The sequence below is a fragment of the Symsagittifera roscoffensis genome, chromosome 6 (genome assembly GCF_963678635.1).
Source record: "Symsagittifera roscoffensis chromosome 6, txSymRosc1.1, whole genome shotgun sequence".
NCBI classification, from domain to species: Eukaryota; Metazoa; Xenacoelomorpha; order Acoela; family Convolutidae; genus Symsagittifera; species Symsagittifera roscoffensis.
Window position 1 is genome coordinate 27,463,544 of NC_087067.1, and position 23,136 is coordinate 27,486,679.

Consider the following 23,136-nt stretch of genomic DNA (forward strand, 5'->3'; position numbering starts at 1 on the left):
CGCTCGGAGAGGGCCTTGCTTCCAGCGCATTTGAACGCGATACGTCTCAGCGTGTTGCCTATGGCAATCGGTCTCAACCCTCCATCTACCTTTATGAGGGCGATGAGCTTTGCGCCAAAAAAAGGTCAAAGGGGTTTGGGTATTTTGCCATCTCCAATGAGGTTTATTAGCTTAGTAAGCGATTTCAGAAAAATAAGTCCTGCACTGCCATTCGACTTACTAACAAGATCTTTATAAATTTGAGGAACTATTTTATCAGGACCTGCTGCTGATCCGTTCGGAAAGGACATTATTGCTTTGTATAGGTCAAAATCGGTTACGAAAGAAGTATCCAATCTTTCCGGATTTAGAGCTGCAAATTTGGTCACTCAGAGGCGGGCTTGAAACTTGGGGATGGGGATTTGGAAGTGACACGTGATTGGCTCGAATTTTTTGATTTATCGAAGAGCTCAAGCTTGTGGTCTGTTTGCGTCCACTTCTTTTCGGTTGCTCCAGAAAAAAACAAGAACGACGTTAAAGCAATTAGCCATTTTGTAACATCTTCTACATTGTAGACGATGTCATTTTTTTTGTCCGACAGAATTTTGGTACTCTCTTGAGTACTCGGACAGTTGAGATGATTGTATTAACATAATCTTCTAGCAGTTAATCATTACCTTTTGTTGCTTTATTAACAGATTTTACATCAAAGCATAAAAGACACTAAAACCATTGGGTTTTCTTAGAGTCGCTAAGAGAAATATTTACACAACTGATATGATACCAACTAGAACAACAATCACATCTAATCCAATCTATTAGTCCGGAAGGTTTTAAGCAACCTTTCCTTGTACACTCTTTGTTGTTTTTCCTCATCTTGACGCAGCATAAAGGTAGAAAAAAGGATTTTGACTGGATTTTAGGGGACTGAACTAACCCATGATAAACGGTTAGTGGGAATTTTATAAATCAGCAAAATAAATAAAAAAATAAAAGACAATTATATTATTTGAATTTTAAAATTGAATTATAAAAATCAAAAACAAGGAACAATCTCACCCAAGCTCAGTAGGTCGAGCGGTGCACCAGCAGACTCTTCAAGCCAGTTCCAGTTTTCCACCTCCCCACAAAAAGACACTTGACAGACCTGTCTCTAAAATCCCTCAGAGAGCGCTCCACAAACCGGCACAAACATCAAACATAATAAATCTATTCAATAAGTTTATTACAACAATTAGGCTAAAAGAAAGCCTTCTTTGAAGGCTAAAAGAAAGCCTTCAAAGCCTTCTTTGAAATTTAAAAGATTTTTTTTTCAAGAAAGTCAGTTTTTTTATATTCACTTAATTTCATTACTAATTTCTAATCTTCAATTGGCTATGTTTTAATTGTTTATAGCACGCAGTGAGTTGATGTGATGCCGGTAGATGTTTTTTCATGCTCAGTTAGAAATTTTTCTCGCTCCTACCATGTTATAAAAAGCAATGTGTTGAGGTGATGCAGATAGAAGTCCATTTTTTGATGTTTCTTTTGTAAACAATGTTTTTTTTGTTCTACTTGAAGGATGATGTAACTGAAGGATAGGAGTTCAATGGGATTCTTGACTGAAATATCTGCGGTGTATGTGCCATTTGACTAGAATGTTTGTTATATCAAAAGGATGGTTTTATCAAAGCGAGGTTCAAGGACGTTTTTTCACATGATCTTTTATCATTAAAATATAAGTCTTAGCAAATCTAAATAAATTCAATAGTTACAATTGTTCTAGAAACTCAAAATGCAGCTATTTTTCTTTGAAATTTTAGAGATTGGTTCAGGAAATCCAGTGGTTTTTATGCTCACTTGCGTTCATTACTGATTTCCAATCTTCGGTTGGCTATGTTTTGTTTATTTATAGCACGCGGTGAATGATGTGATGCCGATAGATGTTATTTCGTGTTTAGTTAGAATTTTGTGTCTGTTCTACGAAATTTGAAATGTAGTCTGTTGAGGTGATGCAGACAGAAATCCTTTTTTGATGGTTTTTTGTAAACAATTTAGTTTTGTTAATCTATTTGAAAAATGAGTTATTTAAAGGATGGGAGTTCCATATGAGTCTTGACTGAAATATCTGCGGAGTTTGTGCCATTCGACCATAATGTTTAGTAATAGCGAAATGACTGTTTTTCCAAAAAAATGTTCAAGGACGTTACTTCACATAACAATTTAAAATCTAATTAAACTCTTAGCGACTCTAAGATTCTCCAATGGTTTCAAAGTCCTATGTTTGTTATGTGACATTCGACCAGATTGGACAAAATGCAATCTCTGCAGTTTCGGAGTTTTTAGCAGCGAACCTTCCGAATTGGCGATTTAGAAGGAATAAGAACGTTATTCGAACGATTGGACAAATCGTGAAGGCTGAAGGATTCGGAAATTCCTAAATTTTAAACTTTCGAAGTGATGAAGTAACAATTTTCAGAAACGTTAAAAACGGCCATTTTGGCTAAAAAGGCTAAAAAGCAAGTAAAAAGCAACACAACAACGATAGTTGCGACGACGACAACCACAAGAAAATTGAGAATCAGAATCAGAGAAGAACAGAAGTAGCAGAGACCGCTCCAAGTTGCAACAGTGAGGGGTGGAAACCAGCCTTCCGAGTTACCGAGGAATCAAGTTTAACGTGCTTGATTCAGTGGATTCGAGAATCCGGAGGGGTTTCGGGACTGAGACTTTTATCATTTTATATGAACTTTTAGCTTCCCTGTCATGTCCTGAATTGAATTTAAGTAACATCCGAATTCATTCTACTAAGATTAGAAGCTAGGAATTGGGGGAAAGGGTTGATCCATCTTCGATGGAGATGATGATTTTTATCTACTGAACAAAAACAATAATAATTCAATTAGTAGTAGTAGCCCTGTTTTTAGGAGTGACCTCGTGGTCTGGGGATACTAAGACCCAGCCCTAGCCATGAGCTCACTATTTCTGCATGTAATTAAGTTAATTTGAGTGTTTTGACCGAAGCCGAAAGCAGTAACGTTTTTTGTCGACCCGATGTTAGAAAGACCACGAAAGTACTGGCTTGGTAGAGACGGTGAAAAACATGCAAAGCTCTGTTTAGACGTTAGCCAGTCGTCTTAGGACTTAGTTTTGTTCTCCGTCGATATGTATCTTCCGGGCGAATGTTACATTAATGTGGTATCTGTCAATAAAGTTTCAACTGGTGATGATCTAGCGCTAGATATTTTTGTAGATACATCCATTTCTAATGTTTGAGTGCTCAAGAGGTTCGACTTGGCAGAAAGTCTTTCGGATCAAATGAATGATTTTTTCTACAATGTAGAAAATGTTATTGATTGGCTGTTTTTTCTCACATCTTTCTTGTTTTTTTTCTGGAACAACTCAAGAAAAAGGGTCGTAAGCAAACGACAGCTATGAGCTCTTTAAAAAACAAAAAAAAATAGAGCCAATATTGTTTCACTGCCTAAATCTTTTCCTCAAGGGTCAAGCCCGCCCCAGACAGATCTCGATTCGAGACCAATACTAGTCAGCAGTAAGCTCGATGAGAGTAAAGGGAGGAACAAAATTAGCTGCTTCAGATGACAAGATCGCACCTTTTTTTAATTCCTAACTATGAAAATTTGGTTTACTAACACCAAAGAAGTGTTGATATAAACGTCCCAAACCCGGAAAACGTCGATACTTTTTTGGTATCTTAGTTCGAGGCGTAAAAAGAATTTATGTTTCTCCCTAATGGTTCGGGAGCTGGTCCAGACCAGATTGTTCCTCAAGATTTTAAAGACTCTATTAGTAAATTAAACCGCAATGCGGCGCTCATTTTCTTGAAATCGCTTACCAATATCCTAAATCTTATAGGTGAAGGTTAGGGTTAGGGCCATTCTTTTTTGGAGCAAAAATTATCGCACTCGTCAAAATAAAGGAAGTTTTGCGACCAGTTGCCATCGGCAACACGCTCAGACGCATCGCAGAGAGACAACTTTTTTTCGGGAGTTTAAACAAGTAGGGTAACGCAATAAATGATGAGCTGAATTTGCTGCACACTCCTCAAAAGAAATTGGAAGGCAGCTCCTTAAAAAAATTTGTGTGTCCTTAAGAAAATGAGATGTAGTTGAATCCCTAGCCCCTAGTAGAAAAAGCGCAGGCTCGGTTTGTAACTCCGGAACGGCCGAAGCGGAAGATCGAAAATCTGACAATTACAGATTTAATTAGTGATGTATATTTTTCAACCAATAGCTTTTGAAGTTCATGGTGCCGTTGGCCCTAGCACTGAGTTTTTTCTCAATAAGCTTTGTAAGAACTTGTGCACGTGTACCGAGGAACTCAGGGTAGGTAGTTTTCTTGAGCAGAGAAAGCTCCCTGTTACTACAGATTGCGAATGCCACTTGCGTACTCGGCACAATAAATCACTAAACAACATTCGACGAAATTTTCGTTTGTAACTCAATATATATTAATATATATGTTCTTGTGTCGAGTTGAAGAAACTTAACCCGTATCCAGTTTAATTCTAAACACATCAACACTAGTCATCTACTTTTTTACAATTATCATTTCCTTACCTAGAAAGCTCCGAGGATTTTGACTGGATACTGTGATGAAGGGACTCCTGACTGTTACCTTGGTTACTATGATACTTTCAACCCTCTGCTTATTTTCATTGTGATAAAAGTCAACACTCGTGATAAAAGTCAATTTCACAACAGCTGAAACTGTGGGGCAAAAAGAAGTTCGTTCTTTCTCGGTAGAACGAAACAACAAAAAGGAAAGGAAGACAAGCGGAAAAGAAAGTAAAAATACCAGAGCAAAAAGAGCGACCTGGCAACGAAGATCGAGTTTGCTCAATAGCCCTGCAGTTAGTACTGATTGTTCGGATACAGTTGTTATCTCTTTAAAACAGCGTACCGTGAATGTTGATGTTCACTAATGGTCAAAAATGAGCGGAAATTCAAGTTTTACTCTGTAAAAAGCTTGCTTTTAATTGTAATTTTAAACAAAATTTTATTTAATTTTCAGCGAACTTTTATAAATCGGCCAATTGATAAAAGCTATCTTCAACATATCAAAGCTATCTGCAACTATCAAAATTTGGTATCGAAGATAAACCATTCAACCCGGGTCAGAAAATGCCAGATGGCCTAATCTGCACTAATTACTGCATTGGATTTAGCTTTTTCTGTTATGGAATACTGAAATGCTATTATGGAGTGCTCTCATGATATTTCCGCTCTCAGAAAATAAGTCGAATCACTAATGGGTGGGTACAAATTTACTACTAACTACTGAGTGGTGATGTTATTACAGGATTGTTTCAGGGGGACATGAAACTTTTCCAAGTTTTTTTTTACAAAGTCAGTTTTTTTTGGATCAACTGGTGTCTGCTCAAAGGTTGTCGGCCTTGTTTCCATGTCTTTGACTTTTTTTGTTTTCTCAAAAACTAACGCTACAAATCTAAGATTTTTGTTTTAAGGAATAGAGCGGATTTGGAAAGCTCCTCTCCCTAAGCGGCTATGCCCTAACTTTTTTAAACATAAAATTGTAGCCCTCGAAATTTTTTATTTCTTTGACCGTTTTCAATTTTTGTTGGATTCTCTTGAAAACTAAACTCTTGAGTTTGTGGGTTCAATTGAGATAATGGGTAGTGCGAAGCTTCTGCATCAGCGAACACAGATTTTTTCTACACAAAAAGTTTTCGTCTTCGGAAAGTCAATTTCTTGATTTTTTGAGCGTTTTTTTTTTAAATTTTTATGAATTTTATCGAAAAAAAACCCTCCGATATCTGATATTTTGGGTCCACTCCAAAGAGTCCAAAGCTCATTTGCTGAAGCGACTACGAACAAATTTCTGTGACACCAAAAGTTATGGCCCTCTGAAAAGTCCAAGTTTTGATTTCTGACCGTTTTTTTTTGAAATTTCTCGAGAACACTCTCCTAATTCGGAGATTTTGGGTTCAATCGAAATTACAGGTTAGATGAATCCCTTTTTTATAAGCAGCTATGCCCTATTTTTTCACAGTAAAGGCTAAAATTCTCGGCAATGTTGAGTTCTTAATTTTTAGACATCAAATTTTGCAGTTCTTCAAGAATTCAAGCGAAAGAACTATCTGCGAGAACTTCACCAGCAGAAGCGGCGACTCCTTTTTTTGTAAGAGAAATGTTGTCTTTGGGAAATTCACTATCTCCAATTTTCATTTTTCTCACTTATTTGAGCAGAGAAACATGTAAGTTTTTGCGTTAAGTCGAGATTTTTAACTTACGGTTTTCGTCCCGCATCAGATTATCAAACTCAAAAAATATCAAACTTGTACCTCCAGCTTCAGCTGTGCCACTTGCTTCCTTTTATAGAGACATACAAAAATTTTGTTCCCCCATTTTTAAACATTTTTCATTCTTTTTTATTTATTTTTTTATCGCAAGTGGTCGCTGTATAAAAAATATCAGAATTTATTTTTAAATTGCTCATTCATAAGTTTTTCCCAATATCAATTCTAAAATCTTCTGAAAGTTTTCCCTGATCTCATTTATTTTATTAGAGAAACAACTATAGTTTTGGGCAAAGTCCAATTTGTCAAATTACGCGCAATTTGTACTGCATCAGTATAGCAAATTCATAAAATATCAAACACGTACATCCAGCTTTAGCTGGGCCCAAGGTGTCCCTAAAGAGCTGCAAGTTTTACCTCCAAATATGATTGTTCAAATCCTTGGAGTTTTCGAGATTTGATGTTTTTCGTGATTTTTTCAAATTTTTCAGAAATTTTAATTTATTCTTTTTTGAAACTTGAAATTCCCAACCCTGTAGTTGGGTGTTGTCAGCGTACTCTATGAGTTGAAAATCTCGCCTCAAATTATGATTGTTCGAATCCTTGTATTTTTCGAGATATGACGTTTTCTGTGATTTTTTCAAAAAAATTTCAGAAAGCGTGTTACTTTTTTTTCTGAAATTCCCAACCCTCTAGTTGGGTTCTGTCAGAGCACTCTCAAGGATTGCGAATCATGCCTCCAAATATGACTACTCAAGTCCCGTAGTTTTCGAGATATGACGTTTTTTGTGATTTTTTCAAAAATTTTCAGAAAAACAAAATTTCTTTTTTTTCTTCAAAATTTGAAATTCCCAACCCTGTACTTGGTTACTGCTAGGATACCTCAAAGAGCTGCAAGTTTTACCTCCAATTATGATTGTTCAAAACCTTGGAGTTTTCGAGATTTGATGTTTTTCGTGATTTTTTCAAATTTTTCGGAAATTTTAATTTATTCTTTTTTGAAACTTGAAATTCCCAACCCTGTAGTTGGGTGTTGTCAGCGTACTCTATGAGTTGAAAATCTCGCCTCAAATTATGATTGTTCGAATCCTTGTATTTTTCGAGATATGACGTTTTCTGTGATTTTTTCAAAAAAATTTCAGAAAGCGTGTTACTTTTTTTTCTGAAATTCCCAACCCTCTAGTTGGGTTCTGTCAGAGCACTCTCAAGGATTGCGAATCATGCCTCCAAATATGACTACTCAAGTCCCGTAGTTTTCGAGATATGACGTTTTTTGTGATTTTTTCAAAAATTTTCAGAAAAACTAAATTTTCTTTTTTTTCTTCAAAATTTGAAATTCCCAACCCTGTACTTGGTTACTGCTAGGATACCTCAAAGAGCTGCAAGTTTTACCTCCAAATATGATTGTTCAAAACCTTGGAGTTTTCGAGATTTGATGTTTTTCGTGATTTTTTCAAATTTTTCAGAAATTTTAATTTATTCTTTTTTGAAACTTGAAATTCCCAACCCTGTAGTTGGGTGTTGTCAGCGTACTCTATGAGTTGAAAATCTCGCCTCAAATTATGATTGTTCGAATCCTTGTATTTTTCGAGATATGACGTTTTCTGTGATTTTTTCAAAAAAATTACAGAAAGCGTGTTACTTTTTTTTCTGAAATTCCCAACCCTCTAGTTGGGTTCTGTCAGAGCACTCTCAAGGATTCCGAATCATGCCTCCAAATATGACTACTCAAGTCCCGTAGTTTTCGAGATATGACGTTTTTTGTGATTTTTTTCAAAAATTTTCAGAAAAACTAAATTTCTTTTTTTTCTTCAAAATTTGAAATTCCCAACCCTGTACTTGGTTACTGCTAGGATACCTCAAAGAGCTGCAAGTTTTACCTCCAAATATGATTGTTCAAAACCTTGGAGTTTTCGAGATTTGATGTTTTTCGTGATTTTTTCAAATTTTTCAGAAATTTTAATTTATTCTTTTTTGAAACTTGAAATTCCCAACCCTGTAGTTGGGTGTTGTCAGCGTACTCTATGAGTTGAAAATCTCGCCTCAAATTATGATTGTTCGAATCCTTGTATTTTTCGAGATATGACGTTTTCTGTGATTTTTTCAAAAAAATTTCAGAAAGCGTGTTACTTTTTTTTCTGAAATTCCCAACCCTCTAGTTGGGTTCTGTCAGAGCACTCTCAAGGATTCCGAATCATGCCTCCAAATATGACTACTCAAGTCCCGTAGTTTTCGAGATATGACGTTTTTTGTGATTTTTTCAAAAATTTTCAGAAAAACTAAATTTCTTTTTTTTTCTTCAAAATTTGAAATTCCCAACCCTGTACTTGGTTACTGCTAGGATACCTCAAAGAGCTGCAAGTTTTACCTCCAAATATGATTGTTCAAAACCTTGGAGTTTTCGAGATTTGATGTTTTTCAGTCTCTGGGGGACCAAGCCTCCGCTCCCGTAATCTTCCTGAGATAACGTTCTTATCTCTTCCAATTTGTGGCACGGGAGGGTTCCGTGGAATATTTCTTCCCCACTGAAGCTTCCTTCTCTACCAATTTCCACTGCTAAGAGTCTTATCGTGTGTTGTTGCCACGATAAGAGGCTTCGTGTTTTTCGTCTCTTGTGCGACCGTTTTCCACAATATTTGTCGTTGTTCTGTTTTTTCGTCGTTTTTCGTCAAAATGGCCGTCTTTTTCTATTTCTCAGAAATATTCACTCTTCAATCGAAATTTTAAAAATAAAAATTCTAGAATATTCCCTCCTTCGCAATACTTTTTCGTTGCTAAGGCCTTTATACGTTTTTTTTTCGTGTCGCCGAAGGTTGCGCTGTGCCATCTGGCAGAATGGCACATTATTATCGTGTTTTTCGTATAAATTTGATTCGCGAATTTTCGGGTATGAGTTTGTATCAGTCTTAGTTAGTTTTTTTTTGCTTAAATGCCAGTCACCAATGCAGTCACTTTTTTCTTGTCGTTCTCGGTCTGCCTATGTGTCCTAATATCCTAATGTATCTCAGTAACTTTCTCTAAATGTCTTGTTTTTTTTGCTTTATTTGATGTATTAGGACCACTCTCGTTATGTTCGTAAATTTTGGATCACTCCGGATCGCTGTTTGGGGACTCTTCCGAGTTGGCAAAAGTGGGACCCTTCGGGATTGGCAACATTAGGACCCAACCCTATCGGCGAAATTGATACCTTTCCGGGTTTGCAAAAAGGGGACCTTTCAGGATTGCGACCCTTCCGGATTGGAAAAATCAGGACCCCTCCGGATTGGCAAAAATGAGACTCATCCGGATGGTACCCCTACTAGGTATGTTCAGAAGAGTGAGACCCTTCCGCATACAGTCCTAAAGCTCTGTAATAGAAAAAAGATAATTAGGAAGGGTTTATTTCATTTTTGCAACCCTCCTGATTCAAGCTAAGCTGCTAATTTTACATTTTCCCCTAACTTGGACGGGTATTTTAGCAAGCCTACTCTCGAATTACTTGCTTCTTACAAAAGACCCTGACCCTTCCTCATTGTCGAAAGCAAAGTAAACTGCCTTATTCAACCATTGCTACCGTCTGGTAGTAGTATAAGGGCTTTCAAAAAAAAATTTGTGAACCGGGAACGGTCCATCAACTCAAAAAAAATGTTTATTTCTAAAAACAGTCAAAAAAAATTCTTTGGTCAATATTTCCAAAAAAAGGTTGCTTCACGCTTATACGATTTTACTTCTCAATATATTGGTACCAAAGTAAATTGGATTCTTCCAGAGATTCTCAATTTATAAAACAAAATATCTTTCGTCCAATCTAAAAAAACTTTCAATTGTATTGTTTTCGCCAATATTTTTCTGCAAATCTGTCCTATTGGTCTAGAAGTTATCAACATGCACTCAAAAACCTGCAGTCTTCTATTTCAAGGCATAACAAGATCTGATCAGAAACGTTTCAGCAAAAAAAAATTCCAAAAACAATGCAAGTTTGACCCCTCCCGATTGGCGAACCATCTAAACTCGGTTGCTCTCCAATATTTTTTTTATTATCACTGTTTTTGGCGGTTTTTCAGTTATAATAAGGTTTTTTGGTTTTTTCTTATGTTCTATACTAATTTTTTGAAATTTTTCAAGAATTTTTGGTCATACAACGCTTAAGGATTGACGGAACGATCAATTCCTTGTCCCACTTCCTGATATGGGACTTTTTTGATCTTTACTGGGTTAAAAAGCTTACTCGGAAGGCTTTCACATTTCTGACCACGCTTCTAGCTCTTGATCAAGAGCTTTATTTAGAGCATCTGCTCGGTGAGGGGGCCTCTGTTAATGGATTTGCAGATCAAGACCTGACCCAGGAGTGTCATAAAAACACATATATAACATTCGGACGGAAGTACATACCGATTGCAAAAAAAAACTAGATCCTAAAGCGTAATAGCCCTGTTTTTAGGAGTGACCTCATGTGACACAAAAACCACATTGAATTGGCTACGGTAGAATCACTTAAGGATCTATTTAATTTATACATCAGCCAATCATTTTAGGGCTTACCTCTAGTTATACATCAGCCAATCGTTTTAGCCATGTTGGTGGTTCAGAGCTAATATGACTGCCTGGTTGTAAGCGTATGCTAACCATACGTCGAAACATAGCAGAGGGTAGAGTTCATATCAGCTGAGCATAGGATCAGGAGTTTTCAAGCAAGCTTTTTATGGCCCAACGGAATTCAGTGACTAGGGCCGTGAAGAGGACCTGGAAAACGATCAATTGTGATGGCAGAGAGAAGGAAGAGATGTTGAAGGAAGTTTTCTCTCACAAAGCAATTCTAAATTTTTTTTTCCTTTTCTTCCTTTGTTTCTTTTTAATTCACATCTTTTTTTTAACTTTCGTCGTTTAGAATATCTTAACAAAACTTCTGAACACTTTTAATCATTATTTGCTTCATCTCTTTCGGCTGTTAATATTTTTCAACCACTTCATCCTTCGCAATCTCGAGTTCAGTGTCTTGCAACACATCAGTGGCCATTCTTACGCAGTTGGAGGCAGTCCTCCGACACCTTTGCTCTTCTATTATTCGCTTACAAAAAAGTAGAGGATCTACAGTTCTACAGTAGTCTCCCTGTTTCTGCAGAAGCTGTTGTGGAGGCATATCACATTTCTCTCCAGATTTTTCTTCAACATCTCTTCTTTTTTTCTTCATACAAAATTAATTGTCTTAAAAGTTCTCTTCACTGCTGTGGCTGCCGCATTCCGATTCGTCACGAAAGCTCGCGGGAAAGCTTCTAATCCTAAATGCAGCTGATACGAACTGTAGATTCTGCTGTCATTCGACATAACTTTTTTAGCGTACTCGTACAAACAGGCGGTCAAGTTGGCTCTGAATTATGGCATCAGTTGTCTTCGGCCCATATTTTCTTCACTTTTATCGGAAAGTTTAAGATTTTACACAATGTCTATAAAAGATCTAAAACTTTTAGACAATCAAATTCTTGCGACAGATCTTTAATCGGTCCTTTCTGTCGGTTTTTCTCTCCAACATGAACTTCCAACCATCGAATTGCCATCATAACTTCAATTATTAATAACGTTGAGGGATGCGACGAACCTGGTAACAAACAATGCGCAATGACCCACTATCGAAGGGTTGATCCACTATCGTCCTCGTGATCTTCATGTCCACTAACACAAAGTGTACTGGGTTTCAGCTTTTGCAAATTGAAGCCACTTCTACAGTCATGGCTTTGAATATCTCATGCTTTTTATGTAGAATCAATAGTGACTCTAGAGAAGCCATTATGCTGTACAATCTTAGTGCAGTCACTAGAATCACTTCGGTTCCTCCTTGACAACCTGCTACTAGCTCTGTTCCTCCCCTTTTCTCGGTTAATTCTAGAGTCTGCGGTCATCAAATTATAGATACTGTTGAGGTCGCGCAAATTAGAATCAGCAATCAGGTGCCTTTCTTGTGTCCTGGGTCGCTTGCAATATCGCATCGGCGTTGAGACTTGGATACCATTTTGGCTTCAGTAGTTCCCACACGACCATCAAACTTGTCCTTGGTAATTCAACTGAGAATCCCATTCTAAGCTCCACTCTGCTATCAGACTTCCGTTCAGAACGTGCAGTCTTTTTTCTCCGCATACAGGTCCCAATTTACTTGTCAATCGAAATAGCAATCACGTATACTTTCAGTGTTGGATCGGTTATAAACCATTCCAACAGTTCCCGATACGTTAGGGTACGACTTCTGCCTGATTGGTCCACAGTATTATCTGGATATCAGAATTTCCCCATAGACACTTTCATGAGTCTGAAATCTTTGCTGAAAAATCTTCTGTTCTGGTCTATCTTCCCCAAGGGTTCTTTTTCTACTGGCTGTTTCATGTTCAATTTTAGAGGCTCGCAATGTCCAAAGGTGCTTGTAAAAGTAACGTTTTACCAAGGTCACTGCCTTCTTTCAACAACCTCGCGCAGGTGTTTAGTGCTATTGACGACATTTGTTTCAGTAATAACCGGTCATAACAAGGAGCGTCTCTCCGTTTTAAGAGCGCCACTGCCGCCCCTTCACAACTTATCAGGTCTCTAAGATGCGTCATCAAGAGCACTTTTTCCTCCTTTGATCTTTTCGTTTCTTCCGAGGCGTACTCTCCTAGCGTCAGCCCCGCCATGCATCAGGTGAGTCTGGTTGCAACTCAGTCCTGACGTACAAGATAGCTATTAGAGAGCGTGTTTTCGAGGACGTTCTCATTTGTTCCTCAAAATGACGTAACAATACTGCCCGCCACCGGAGTTGATTCATACGCCATGAGCTGATTCACTGTTTCAGTGTGCAGTTCCGATGAGTCTAATGTTCCATAAAGCTTTTGCTTCATCATCCTGTCTTTTATGATTTCTAAAAGATAACACTCCATAGCATCCGTTTTTTAGAGCTATCAGATGTCCTATCAGAAGTATCCATCATCTCCATGTATCCACCGGCGGGCTCGTCCATCAGATTTCTCTCCGATACCGTTGATCAATTGTGCTCAACTGGAATTAGCTGTCCACCGACGCTTACCTTTCCGTGATTTCTGTTCAAACAAATGAAGCGTACTTTAATCACACTGACTCATAATCTCCATTTTAAATGTGGCTCCCTTAAAAGTGCTATCCACTTTCGACAAAGTACATACTTCTTCCGACCCCTTACGTAATTGAACGGGCCCCAGAAATCTAATTGGACCAAATCATTCGGTCCCTTAGGCACATAAGTTTCCCCCATGTCACTTTTCCAGTGCAAAACTGGATCAAGACACTGAATTGTTCTACTCATGTCCGAGTTGTTTTCAACCAGTTTCTGTAAATGTATTAGTTGAATTACGATGAGACTCACTTGCTTAGCGCTTTTTCGGATTCGAAAAACGGATATATCTCAAAAATTGCGGTTCCAGGGGGGAACAAAGTATTAATATTTCGACCCTCAAATTGATCGGTTTACCTTCTATTTGTTTCAAAAATTGACATGAGTACTAAATCGGTTAGTTTTAGTAAAAAAAACTTATACGTTTTGACCCCCTCGGTTCTGTTCAAGAACCGATTTGAGGTGCTTAACTCGGTGAAGGGTCACTAGAGTGAGGTCACTGTCCAGCCCCTCACAGATTGATATCGTAATTTCTGAAGCGAAAGGATACAAAGCTATTTAACGATATCCAGCAGTCGACTGTTGTTACCCTTCCGACATTCCTGCTACTTCTGCACTTCTGGATTGAACTTCTTCTTCAATCTCTTCGTCCTTCCGGATTGAATGCACATTAGCGAAAACGTGTGTAAGTACTCAAATAACCCTATAGCACAGGCACAAAGGGAAAGGCTACAGGGTTCACAACAAGAGTCGGGTTTGATAAAAATGTGCCTAACAATAACAAAAATGAACGTCGGATCGCATCTCGTCGGAGGGGTTGGGTTGCTCTCCAATATTTTTTTTATTATCACTGTTTTTGGCGGTTTTTCAGTTATAATAAGGTTTTTCGGTTTTTTCTTACGTTCTATACTAATTTTTTGAAAACTTTTAAGAGTGTTTGGTCATACAACACTTAAGGATCAATTCCTTATCCCACTTCCTGATATGGTAATTTTTGATCTTTGCTGGGTTAAAAAGCTTACTCGGAAGGCTTTCACATTTCTGACCACGCTTCTAGCTCTTGATGAGAAAAAAAAAATATACAAGTGTTAAAATAAAAAATTTTGTCGAAAGTTATTTTGTCATTTATTGTTCCGAGTACGCAAGCGGCGTTCGCAATCTGTATTGCCAGGGAGATTCTCTGTTTTAAAAAGCTGCCTGCTCTGGGTTTCTCTGTGCATAAGTTTAGATTCTTACAAAGCTTGCTCATAAAAATTCTGTGCTGGGGCCGGCTGTGCCCTGAGTTTCAAAAGCTAGCGGTTGAAAAAGATATCCATCATTTACAAGATCCTTATACTTGTCAATTTTTCGCTCTTCCGCTTCAGCGGCAGCCGTACCAGGGTTACAAAGAGACCCGGCATCAATCTTACAAGGAACTAGGGAGTCTACAACCCTTACATCCCACAAGAGCTGCTCACCAACAGACCATGGAACGAACGTCAAACCGCCTGGTCGCTCCTGATTGGTCCTGTAGAGGTGTCGTGGTTCTAAAACAGACGGAATGTGAGTAGAAGATAAATTCTGCTCTATAAGGGCATTCAGGTTTGAATGCCTAGAGAATCTCGAACACTTTTGAATAAAGAAAGACCATGCCAACCATCCTCGGTACCGTTTGCATATTTTTGAGCCTAATTGAAGTCCTATCGCAATTCTGAGTTGTTGGTTCGACAGTTTGAACCTTAAATTTTTGCACGGGATGACGTTCAACCATTGGGAGCCAAATCTATCTGGGAACGCGTTGAATCTTTTTACGTCCGTTGGTTCGAGTCGTAAAATCAAGTCTGCAATTTCGCTGCAAAAATTGACTCCCTCCAATTTTTTTGGATTTCATTTTCCGGAGTCATTTCAATTTTTCCAAGTTCAAACCACCGTTTAAGCGCATCATCTTAGGTTCCATCCAAATGCTCCAAACCAAAAGTTTCGCTCAAGGCATCTTTTTCTCATACTGCTGAGGCTAAGAAAGCGGGTAAAGCGAGTAGACGAGCGGAAGAAACGCCCAAGCCACCTTTGCCTGCCGGGAGAACTGTTTGTAAGAACTTGTTATCATCCATCTTCACGTTAGTGACCTTGCATAACGAATTTCTTAGTAATTTGTCGTAGCATTTCAAAAAATCATTTTGCAAAAAACAAGGGCTCGTACGCAAAAAAACATAGGAGTTTTGGCATGCTAAAACAATTTTTCAGGAGGTAAAAACCATAATGGGCGTCTAGTTTGTCAATGAATACCGAGATTTTTTCAAGCTCCTTAATTTTTTTGTCAAGCAATTCTTTTCGGCAAAAGTCGCCGATTGAAGATCCTAAAATGAGGAGTCCTCCTTTTGTTTTTATTTTTTTTGCGGCATATTTTTCGAAATTGTATTAAAATTGAATTAGTTTGTGTACTAGTAGTCAGTCCCAAAAAAAAACAAAGTTCGCACTTCTCAGTGTTCAAGCTCAGGCCGTAAATCTATTCCTATATTGGTACCAAAGTAAACTGGATTCTTCCAGAGATTCTCAATTTATAAAACAAATTATCTTTCGTCCAATCTAAAAAACTTTCAATTGTAAAGTTTTCGCCAATATTTTTCTGCAAATCTGTCCTATTGGTCTAGAAATTATCAACATGCACTCAAAAAGCCTACAGTCTTCTATTTCAAGGCGTAACAAGATCTGATCAGAAACGTTTCAGCAAAAAAAATTCCAAAAACAATGCAAGTTTGACCCCTCCCGATTGGCGAACCATCTAAACCAATTTCGTTAAGCCTGATTTCACTGGGACAAGGAAGGTTACCCGTAAACGGGACATAAAACCTGTCAATTAACTAGTGTATGTTATTGCACTAATTTAAAAATTTTTAAATTTTGTTTTACGGATAAAAAATGGTGAAAAACTGGATCAAGACACTGAATTGTTCTACTCATGTCCGAGTTATTTTCAACCAGTTTCTGTAAATGTATTAGTTGAATTACAATGAGACTCACTTGCTTAGCGCTTTTTCGGATTCGAAAAACGGATATATCTCAAAAAATGTGGTTCGAGGTGGGAGCAAAGTATTATTATTTTGACCCTCAAATTGATCGGTTTACCTTCTCTTTGTTTCAAAAATTGAACATGAGTTTTAAATCGGTTAGTTTTAGTAAAAAAACTTATAAATTTTGACCCTTTCGGGTCTGTTGAAGAAACGATTTGAGGTGCTTAACTCTGTGAAGGGTCACTAGAGTGAGGTCACTGTCCAGCCGCTCACAGATTGATATCGTAATTTCTGGAGCGCAAGTATACAAAGTTATTTAATGATATCCAGCAGTCGACTGTTGTTATCCATCCGACATTTCCGGCTACTTGTGCACATATGGATTGAACTTCTTCTTCAGTCTCTTCATCCTTCCGGATTGAATGCACATTAGCGAAAACATGTGTAAATACTCAAATAACCCTACAGCACAGGCACAAAGGGAAAGGCTACAGAGTTCACGACCAGAGTCGGGTTTGATAAAAATGTCCCTAACAATAACAAAAATGCAAGTCGGATTACATCTCGTCGGAGGGGGGTGGGTTGCTCTCCAATATTTTTTTATTCTCACTGTTTTTGGCGGTTTTTCAGTTATAATAAGGTTTTTTTGGTTTTTTCTTACGTTCTCTACTAATTTTTTGAAAATTTTTAAAAGTTTTTGGTCATACAACGCTGAAGGAGTGTCGGAACAATCAATTCCTTATCCCACTTCCTGATATGGGAATTTTTGATCTTTACTGGGTTAAAAAGCTTACTCGGAAGGCTTTCACATTTCTGACCACGCTTCTAGCTCTTGATCAAGAGCTTTATTGAGAGCATCTGCTCGGTGAGGAGGCCTCTGTTATAAAAACACATATATAAAAGTCGAACCGAAGTACATACCGATTGCAAAAAAACTAGATACTAAAACGACTGGCTAGCGTCTAAATGAGCTTTACTGCTTTTAACTGTCTCTACCATAGCTAGTTGAAGGTGGTTCAGATAACATCGGGTCGCCAAACACATTACTAGTGAAAAGTTTTTGGCCGAACCACACAAATCATTTTAGTTACATGCAAAAAGAGTGAGTTCATGGCTAAAAACAGGGCTGGTCCTCTAATACTATGATTCTACTATGTTACTACTGTTTTTGTTCAGAAGAGAAAATCATTCCATCTACGGACATGGATCGATCCTTTTGCTCAATTCCTAGCTTCTAACCTGAAATAAAATAAGTTGTTTTATAATAAGTTCAGTCCATACCGGGAAGCTAAAAGCTCGTTAAAAAACACTTGCCATCCTTCTAAACCCTTACAATCAAACTCTTTATCTTTCAAATAACATTTTTTTCAACACACTATTTTTAGCGGCGTTCTGGTGGAATGGTTCAACGAGCAAGCTTCGAACTAGAATAAGAAACTAGAAGTGAGAAAAAAATGTTACCTAAAGTCATATCCTCATAGAGCCGTTTTGTGAAAAGTTTGAAAAGTTTGTGCGTAAGTAATGCGATTTTGAGTAATAAAGGTAGTGAAGATTCTTATATAGGTCTTAATGATTTTATTTTTGTGTTTTTTGTTCAGGGAATTTCCTAAGGTCTTGAGAAACTACAGATTTGACTTCATACATTTTGATGCATTTGTGAATGCACATAGATATTCATTAATTTTTTGATTTCAATTCAAATTCATCCGCTGACAGTGACGTAAATGGCACCCATCAAATACGAACGTGAAAGTAATGCAAAAAACTGTGAATAATTTCTTGTTTCGAAAGTGGAACTCAATTGTTTGATTTCCAGCGCAATTAAAGCTCACCTATTGATCCAGTTTTCTCTAGTCGGTTTTCTCTAGTCTATTTCTTCTTTTTTTTCTTAGGTAATCAGAAGGTCAAAAGTATCATAGTAACCGAGGTTACAGTCAGGAGTCCCTTCATCACGTATTCCAGTCAAAATCCTAGGAATTTTCTAGATATGGAAGTGATAATGATAAACGAAGATGACAAGTGTTTAAGTCCTTTTCAATTAAAATCGATACGGCTTACGTTTCTTCAATAAAAACACGCAACTCGAGACGAGAAAAAATAATATACAAGTGTTAAAATAAAAAATTTTGTCGAAAGTTATTTTGTCATTTATTGTTCCGAGTACGCAAGCGGCGTTCGCAATCTGTATTGCCAGGGAGATTCTCTGTTTTAAAAAGCTGCCTGCTCTGGGTTTCTCTGTGCATATGTTTAGGTTCTTACAAAGCTTGCTCATAAAAATTCTGTGCTGGGGCCGGCTGTGCCCTGAGTTTCAAAAGCTAGCGGTTGGAAAAGATATCCATCATTTACAAGATCCTTATACTTGTCAATTTTTCGCTCTTCCGCTTCAGCGGCAGCCGTACCAGGGTTACAAAGAGACCCGGCATTAATCTTACAAGGAACTAAGGAATCTACAACCCTTACATCCCAGAAGAGCTGCTCACCAACAGACCATGGAACGAACGTCAAACCGCCTGGTCGCTCCTGATTGGTCCTGTAGAGGTGTCGTGGTTCTAAAACAGACGGAATGTGAGTAGAAGATAAATTCTGCTCTATAAGGGCATTCAGGTTTGAATGACTAGAGAATCTCGAGCTTTTTTGAATAAAGAAAGACCATGCCAACCATCCTCGGTAACGTCTTTTCCGCACACGCATTTATGCCGTTTGCATATTTTTGAGCCTAATTGAAGTCCTATCGCAATTCTGAGTTGTTGGTTCGACAGTTTGAACCTTAAATTTTTGCACGGGATGACGTTCAACCATTGGGAGCCAAATCTATCTGGGAACGCGTTGAATCTTTTTACGTCCGTTGGTTCGAGTCGTAAAATCAAGTCTGCAATTTCGGTGTCAAAAATTGTCTCCCTCCAATTTTTTTGGATTTCATTTTCCGGAGTCATTTCAATTTTTCCAAGTTCAAACCACCGTTTAAGCGCATCATCTTAGGTTCCATCCAAATGCTCCAAACCAAAAGTTTCGCTCAAGGCATCTTTTGCTCATACTGCTGAGGCTAAGAAAGCGGGTAAAGCGAGTAGACGAGCGGAAGAAACGCCCAAGCCACCTTTGCCTGCCGGGAGAACTGCTAGTAAGAACTTGTTATCATCCATCTTCATATTAGTGACCTTGCATAACGAATTTAATAGTAAATTGTCGTAGCGTTTCAAAAAATCATTTTGCAAAAAACAAGGGCTCGTACGCAAAACAAACATAGGAGTTTTGGCATGCAAAAACAATTTTTCAGGAGGTAAAAACCATAATGGGCGTCCAGTTTGTCAATGAAATCCGAGATTTTTTCAAACTCCTTAATTTTTTCGTCAAGCAATTCTTTTCGGCAAAGTTCGCCGATTGAAGATCCTAAAATGAGGAGTCCTCCTTTTGTTTTTATTTTTTTTTTGCCGCATATTTTTCGAAATTGTGTTAAAATTGAATTATTTTGTGTACTAGTAGTCAGTCCCAAAAAAAACAGAAATCGAACTTCTCAGTGTTCAAGCTCAGGCCGTTAATCTGTTCCGATTTCAGAATGTTTTTAAGGTCTCGGTGTACTGCCTTATAGTCGTCGGCTAAATTTCCATCATCTAAATACCAGATGTTAATTTTCGACTCCAACTGTTTGACTAGTGTATTAAGTGTTTTCGCAATAAGGGGTGGGGCTTCAGGGTCACCTTGCTGAGTTCCGTCTTCTGACCTTATGACAGAGCTTCCGTAAAAAATGTAACTAGGTTTACCATACGCGCAATGGGTGTAATTATACAATTCGGGGCGATTTGAATAAACATGATTCAGCATTGTTTCTCTATTAAGAGAGTTAAAGGCATTCTCAAAATCTAGTTTTAAAAGAACAGTGCATTTTGGATTGTCGTCGCGTTCATTTAGGTTTCGAAACAAGTGTGCAGCTTTTTCTGCTCCTCGTTTGGTACCGCATCCTACCTGTACGTTTCCGAAAAAAATTTTGCTGCTCGGAGAGGGCCTTGCTTCCAGCGCATTTAAACGCGATACGTCTCAGCGTGTTGCCTATGGCAATCGGTCTCAACCCTCCATCTACCTTTATGAGGGCGATGAGCTTTGCGCCAAAAAAAGGTCAAAGGGGTTTGGGTATTTTGCCATCTCCAATGAGGTTTATTAGCTTAGTAAGCGATTTCAGAAAAATAAGTCCTGCACTGCCATTCGACTTACTAACAAGATCTTTATAAATTTGAGGAACTATTTTATCAGGACCTGCTGCTGATCCGTTCGGAAAGGACATTATTGCTTTGTATAGGTCAAAATCGGTTACGAAAGAAGTATCCAATCTTTCCGGATTTAGAGCTGCAAATTTGGTCACTCAGAGGCGGGCTTGAAACTTGGGGATGGGGATTTGGAAGTGACACGTGATTGGCTCGAATTTTTTGATTTATCGAAGAGCTCAAGCTTGTGGTCTGTTTGCGTCCACTTCTTTTCGGTTGCTCCAGAAAAAAAACAAGAACGACGTTAAAGCAATTAGCCATTTTGTAACATCTTCTACATTGTAGACGATGTCATTTTTTTTGTCCGACAGAATTTTGGTACTCTCTTGAGTACTCGGACAGTTGAGATGATTGTATTAACATAATCTTCTAGCAGTTAATCATTACCTTTTGTTGCTTTATTAACAGATTTTACATCAAAGCATAAAAGACACTAAAACCATTGGGTTTTCTTAGAGTCGCTAAGAGAAATATTTACACAACTGATATGATACCAACTAGAACAACAATCACATCTAATCCAATCTATTAGTCCGGAAGGTTTTAAGCAACCTTTCCTTGTACACTCTTTGTTGTTTTTCCTCATCTTGACGCAGCATAAAGGTAGAAAAAAGGATTTTGACTGGATTTTAGGGGACTGAACTAACCCATGATAAACGGTTAGTGGGAATTTTATAAATCAGCAAAATAAATAAAAAAATAAAAGACAATTATATTATTTGAATTTTAAAATTGAATTATAAAAATCAAAAACAAGGAACAATCTCACCCAAGCTCAGTAGGTCGAGCGGTGCACCAGCAGACTCTTCAAGCCAGTTCCAGTTTTCCACCTCCCCACAAAAAGACACTTGACAGACCTGTCTCTAAAATCCCTCAGAGAGCGCTCCACAAACCGGCACAAACATCAAACATAATAAATCTATTCAATAAGTTTATTACAACAATTAGGCTAAAAGAAAGCCTTCTTTGAAGGCTAAAAGAAAGCCTTCAAAGCCTTCTTTGAAATTTAAAAGATTTTTTTTTCAAGAAAGTCAGTTTTTTTATATTCACTTAATTTCATTACTAATTTCCAATCTTCAATTGGCTATGTTTTAATTGTTTATAGCACGCAGTGAGTTGATGTGATGCCGGTAGATGTTTTTTCATGCTCAGTTAGAAATTTTTCTCGCTCCTACCATGTTATAAAATGCAATGTGTTGAGGTGATGCAGATAGAAGTCCATTTTTTGATGTTTCTTTTGTAAACAATGTTTTTTTTGTTCTACTTGAAGGATGATGTAACTGAAGGATAGGAGTTCAATGGGATTCTTGACTGAAATATCTGCGGTGTATGTGCCATTTGACTAGAATGTTTGTTATATCAAAAGGATGGTTTTATCAAAGCGAGGTTCAAGGACGTTTTTTCACATGATCTTTTATCATTAAAATATAAGTCTTAGCAAATCTAAATAAATTCAATAGTTACAATTGTTCTAGAAACTCAAAATGCAGCTATTTTTCTTTGAAATTTTAGAGATTGGTTCAGGAAATCCAGTGGTTTTTATGCTCACTTGCGTTCATTACTGATTTCCAATCTTCGGTTGGCTATGTTTTGTTTAATTATAGCACGCGGTGAATGATGTGATGCCGATAGATGTTATTTCGTGTTTAGTTAGAATTTTGTGTCTGTTCTACGAAATTTGAAATGTAGTCTGTTGAGGTGATGCAGACAGAAATCCTTTTTTGATGGTTTTTTGTAAACAATTTAGTTTTGTTAATCTATTTGAAAAATGAGTTATTTAAAGGATGGGAGTTCCATATGAGTCTTGACTGAAATATCTGCGGAGTTTGTGCCATTCGACCATAATGTTTAGTAATAGCGAAATGACTGTTTTTCCAAAAAAATGTTCAAGGACGTTACTTCACATAACAATTTAAAATCTAATTAAACTCTTAGCGACTCTAAGATTCTCCAATGGTTTCAAAGTCCTATGTTTGTTATGTGACATTCGACCAGATTGGACAAAAAGGCAATCTCTGCAGTTTCGGAGTTTTTAGCAGCGAACCTTCCGAATTGGCGATTTAGAAGGAATAAGAACGTTATTCGAACGATTGGACAAATCGTGAAGGCTGAAGGATTCGGAAATTCCTAAATTTTAAACTTTCGAAGTGATGAAGTAACAATTTTCAGAAACGTTAAAAACGGCCATTTTGGCTAAAAAGGCTAAAAAGCAAGTAAAAAGCAACACAACAACGATAGTTGCGACGACGACAACCACAAGAAAATTGAGTATCAGAATCAGAGAAGAACAGAAGTAGCAGAGACCGCTCCAAGTTGCAACAGTGAGGGGTGGAAACCAGCCTTCCGAGTTACCGAGGAATCAAGTTTAACGTGCTTGATTCAGTGGATTCGAGAATCCGGAGGGGTTTCGGGACTGAGACTTTTATCATTTTATATGAACTTTTAGCTTCCCTGTCATGTCCTGAATTGACTTTAAGTAACATCCGAATTCATTCTACTAAGATTAGAAGCTAGGAATTGGGGGAAAGGGTTGATCCATCTTCGATGGAGATGATGATTTTT

General features: G+C 37.6%; 1 protein-coding gene across 1 annotated transcript in view; it reads right to left on the reverse strand.

The window, feature by feature from the left end:
* The window catches only part of LOC134847518 (trifunctional enzyme subunit beta, mitochondrial-like), a 436,678-nt gene that overhangs the window by 250,741 nt on the left and 162,801 nt on the right, over positions 1-23,136 (reverse strand). The window lies entirely within an intron of this gene.